Source organism: Labeo rohita, chromosome 5, assembly GCF_022985175.1.
Source record: "Labeo rohita strain BAU-BD-2019 chromosome 5, IGBB_LRoh.1.0, whole genome shotgun sequence".
Taxonomy (NCBI): Eukaryota; Metazoa; Chordata; class Actinopteri; order Cypriniformes; family Cyprinidae; genus Labeo; species Labeo rohita.
In genome coordinates this window covers 40,367,662-40,373,661 of record NC_066873.1, presented here as the reverse complement: position 1 = coordinate 40,373,661, position 6,000 = coordinate 40,367,662, and positions in this window count along the sequence as shown.

Sequence of the window (6,000 nt, the reverse complement as noted above, 5' to 3'; positions counted from 1 at the left end):
AGTATGAATAAGAGATTTTGTTTTCTACTCTGACTTTGGCATGAGCTTTGACTGATAAAAGCTTAGCCTTAAAACATGGAGCATTATCAGTAACATGCATTATCTTCACTCATTTTGTCCTGATTTTTGCCTCTCTGTGTTGTTGATGTGTGGTTGTTCATGTTACCGTATTTGAAATAAAAGCAAACCTGTAGCTCATGAATCTAAAGGGTACAGATATCTAATGGCTCTCCCTTCAACATTCATCAAAATATAATATAATATAATATACATTTTATAAGATTTTGTACATACAATCTATAAAAGACTCCTAAAATGTACTTGTGCTTAAATAATCCTTACAAATTTGTGTATATGGCCTAAAAAAAACTGCCAAAAAATAAAATAAATAAAAATTTTCAAAAAAAAAAAAAAAAAGAAAAAAAAAGAAGAGAGATCTGGCTACAAAACACGAGTAAACATAACAAAAGCCTATTTAAATATTTTTAAAATATACATTGTGGCTAACTGGATTCAAAATAAAATAAAATAAAAGGCTTTTTTTTTCACTAAATGAGCACAATATATTAGAATATTTTAATTTAATTTTTTAAATTTATTTAAATAATTTTATTCATATGCACCAATATGTATGCCTATTACTACTACTAATAAATATATTTACAAAATATTTTAAATAGCTAATCAGTGTTTTGGTTTTGAACTGATTTACCAAATATGACAGTGGCACTGATCTGTGCAAATGAATCAAAACTAGCATTATGGGCATTATTAGCATTTCTGAGGAAGTGCTAAACTGGTCCACTGCAAACAACTTAGAAAACAGTTATTTTAAATAGCAAAAATATTCAAAATTGTACTGTTTTGCTGTATTTTGAATTAAACATATTACAAATTAAATGTAAAAAAGACATTTAAAATCTTAATGTTAGTACACACTGTAAATGGTCAATATAATTGCTCACCCCAGAAGAAAACATTTTTTTACAAAATAATAATTACAGTTCAGAGAAAGAAGATCTCATGTCTCTAAATGACACTTTGCTTTCGTTTTTTTTCCTCTCTCTCCCATCCATTTTCCGGTTTATACAGTAAATGATATTTTACAGTTTCCGCTGACTCCTGGCTGCCTCTGTGCCATGAGCAGGGGATCATGGGGAGGTTTTTTTTGTAGCGGTAGCTGTTGCAACGGTGGTCATATGCTCATCAAACTCTAAAGGGCCCAAAGGACTCAACTGGTGAGCTCCTCTACTGGCACAAGAGCCCCTTTCATACAGGAACAGTTGGAAGTCTGTGCGATGGGGCCCTGGAGTTAAAGCATCATGCGCTGCGTATTTGCACTCCATTTTCTCTGTCTTTTTTTTTTTTTTTTTTAAGAGAGAAGAGGGCTTGAAGAAAGCAGCCAAGGTTTCATGGGCAAAAGGCAACATAGGCGAGGAAGATCATGTGATCTGTAATTGAAACCAGAGATGTGTAAGCATCCAGACACACATACACATGTGCACATTTCCCAAGCCATGCCACTGCTGACATCGAGCTTCTCTGAAAGACTGAAATACGCACACACTTTGGTTTCACTATGTATATGACCTGTTGTTGTATTTAAATGTATTTCCATATCTGCTTCACCAGCTACTTCATGGCAGATACTGAGTAAATATTCAACATTATAATATCATAAACACACTACAATAAAAATACATTCTTAAAAATTCTTAATTTTTTTTCAAAATACTTGTGATTAAAATTGTAAAAGTTGTTCTGAGTTCATTTTACAAAATAAGTCCTTTAAAAAAAAAAAAAAAAGGTTAGGAGTGGATCTAACTACAAAACAAAATGTGAGTCTCTAGTAAATCTAACAAAATCCTAAATTTAGAGGAAAACAAACATGAAAATTTATTTAAAAAAAAAAAAAAAAAATAAGTTCTCTCAAATTATATTAATATAATTACAATTAATTATAATAAACAAATACATTTTTGCTTAAAATAAACTGAAGACCAATCACATCTTTTTAAAAAAAAGTAGCAGAAAAACTGAATTAAAAGTGAGAAATGATACATTTCAAAAGTACATATCAAAATTAAGATTTACCATACATTAATTATAATCAAATACATCAAATAATCAAAAAAAAAAGAAAGTAAAATAAAGTTTATTCCCCCAATCTTAATTAAGTAGTAAATTAAAATGAGAAATTAATAAATATACATATATTTTTCTCAAATTATAATAAAATATAAATATAATTAATTCTAATAAATAAATAAAGAGTATTTCAGCTTAAAATAAATGGAAGACCAAATCACATTTAAAAAAAAAGTAACAAAAACAAATGTTAACACATTTTAAAAGTACGTACATTTCAAAAGTAATACTTTATATTATATTATATTAAAAATTATAATTTTATAATTATAAATTATAATAAATTACAAGTAATTAATTCTAATTAAATACAAAAGTAATGAGTTATATTTTGCTTAAAAAATTTATTTTATCCCCCATCATAAAGTAGGAAGTAAATAAAAATAAGAAATCATAAATAAATAAATATATATATATATATATATATATATATATATATATATATATATACATACTGTATATATATAATACATTTATAGAAATTTATATAAATTAATTATATATATAAAATAAATAAATAATAAAGAGTATTTTTGCTTAATACAAACTGATCAAAGCTCATTAAAAAAGTAACAAAGCTAAATTAAAAGTGAAAAATACAAAACTTAAATTACATTATTGAAATTATATTTCAAAATTATAATTCTATAAATATACATTTAAATAAATTAAAATAAATTATTATAATTCATTTATTGTATTAATTTTACATTACTTATAATTTAATACAAATCTAATAATCAAAAGTAATAACTTATATTGCCCAAATAATATTATTTTGTTAAAAAAAAAAAAAAAGTAAAAGTCTCACAATTGTCCTTACTGCAACGCCTCCAGATGTTTTAGGCTATGTTTGATTTATAATTTACATTATTCTCAAATGGTGATTCTTGAATTTATTTATTTAACGTCAACGTCTTCTAAGAACATAGAAATGCATTTAATTATAAATTTATCAGTTTAAGAAATGCACCATTACAGTAATGAGAACATGCTCATTTTTATTCCAATATCATTTTCCCAGTAAATTTTCCCAGTAAAGACACAACCGAAACAGCACTCCAGTGCTGGAAAAGTCATTTAGACTGTGATTCTTCCAGGGAAAAAAAAAAGTGTATTCCAGAAAGTATTCACAAAACAAGGATTTAAAAAAAAATATTGCTTGCAAAAAAAAAAACTCTCAAGATATGGTTTTAAGACTGACATCTGTGACCGGAGAGACAAATTGATATTTCGGAGGAAGTGATACGACAAATGCAGTGCCAGTCTAAACATACCTCTCAAAAACCTGGAGCACAATCAAGCGGCGGGACCATCAGAGCCAACAACCGACCCACGGCTACACGCCTGTTCACAACCCAGCTGTCGCCATGGCAACAGGGACAGATTGCATCCACATCTGGTAGCGATTTCAGCTCTTGTGAAAGAAAAAAAAAAGCGGGGGGAGAAAGAAATTTATGAGTTAAGGCGGAAAAAAGACATATTTTCTGCAATGCAAAGCAGAAAAAAAGCGGAGGGTTGAATTACACTTGAAAGAGGCAGAGAAATGTGTTTTGTTTGTTTGTTTGCTTTTTTTTTCTTCAAACAGAATGGAAGTAATTTTTCATACTTCTGTAAGTTATGAGAATTGAACGGAGCCGTGCTGGTCCTCTGAAAAGCTGACACGCTGAGCGCCTCTGCCTGTTTAGGCAGGTTTTCATAGGAAACAGACTATACAGCGGGCGACAGACTCCAGAAAGAAAATGATTGTATAATAAAGGCTGACAACAACATAACTTTAACATAAATCATATGCTTATATTCTAGGTGGGAAAGCAGGAGCTTCTCCTGCGTCAGTACGATGTTTGGTTATCTTTTTCTGAATTTCTCTTACAAAAGAGAAAATTGCTAGTATTATATGACAACGCAATACTTTGGTTACCCTCTTAATGCATATACACACACTATTTGGTTTTGTCTTTATATAGTGTCCAAAAACCTTTGGGCAAAAAAGTTTCTGGGACCTTAGATGCACTTAAAAACATCTTGGTGTCAAAGTATTAGATAATAAAACATTACAGCAAGTGTCATTCATTTTAAAGAAGAAAAACTGTCACACTTTATTTTAAGGTCCAATTCTTGCTATTGACAAACCATTAACTATGACTTTCACCTCAGCAAACTCCTAATTTGTTGCTTATTAATATTCAGTAAGGTAGTTGTTAAGTTTAGGTATTGGGCAGGACTAGGAATGTAGAATATGGTCATGCAGAATGTGCTTTATAACTAAGTACTAATAAACAGCCAATATGTTAATAATAGGGATGCTAATAAGCAACTTTAAAGTGAGAACTGGATATTGGAGAATTGAAATACTATTACTATTATCCTATAACATACTACTATTAATATTAATACTTTTATTCAGCAAGGATGCATTCAATGTATCAAAAATGACACTGAAGACATCTAAAATGTTATAAAAGATCTCTGTGTTGTTTGTTATTCTACTCATTAAAGAATTTTGTAAAAATATATCATGGTTTCCACAAAAATATCAAAGCAATAATAATAATAATAATAATTATTATTATTATTATTATTATTATATTATATTATATTATATTATATTATATTATATTATATTATTATTATAATATTATCAAACAATTGCGTTTTTTTTCAATAATCAAAAAGTTCTGCTTTATTATTATTATTTTCAATTATCAAAACATTTTGCTGCTATTTATCATCATCATCATCTTAACTTAAATATCAAGCAGCAGAACTTAATTGAAAATAATAATAATAATAATAATAATAATAATAATAATAATAATTTTTAATTATCAAAAAGTTCTGCTTCCATTTAATTATTATTATCATCATTATGATCATCATCATCATCATCATCATCATCTTCACAAAAATATCAAGCAGCAGAACCTTTTAATAATTGTAAATAATAATAATAATAATAATAATGATAATAATAATAATAATAATAATATTTGCAATTATAAAAATGTTTTGCTGCTATTTATTATTATCATCATCAACATCACACAAATATTAAGCAGCAGAACTATTATTATTATTATTATTATTATTATTATTATTTTAATGATAATATATTATTATTATTTTCAATTACCAAAAAGTTATGCTGCTATTTATTATTATCATTATTATTTTATTATCATTATCGCCATCATCATGGTTTTCACAAAAATATCAAGCAGCACTATAATAATATAATAATAGCACTATAGTAATAATATATTTTCAATTATCAAAAGTTCTGCTGCTATTTATTATCATCATCATCACCATGGTTTTCACAAAACTTTTTAATAATTGAAAATAATAATAATAATAATAATAATAATAATTATTATTATTATTATTTCAATTATCAAAGTTCTGCTGCTATTTATTATCATCATCATCATCATCATGCTTTTCACAAAAATATCAAGCAGCAGAACTTTTTGATAATTGAAAAGATAATAATAATAATAATAAATGTTTTCAATTATCAAAAAGTTCTGCTGCTATTATTATGATCACCATCATTGTGGTTTTCACAAAAATATCAAGCAGCACAACTTTCTGATAACTGAAAATACTACTACTACTACTACTACTACTATATTGTAAAAAATAAAAAACACAATTTGTTGAGTCAGTTTAAAATAATTTGTTACCCTGCTGCCTTAAAATTAAGTTCAGTCAACTAAAATAAGTTTATTCAACTTGAAATGTTAAGTTGTACTAAGTAACAACTTAGATATTTGTGTTTGCTAAACTTAACAGATGGGTAAGTAACCCAGCTGCCTTAAAATGTTAAATTGATTCAACTCAAATATCTAA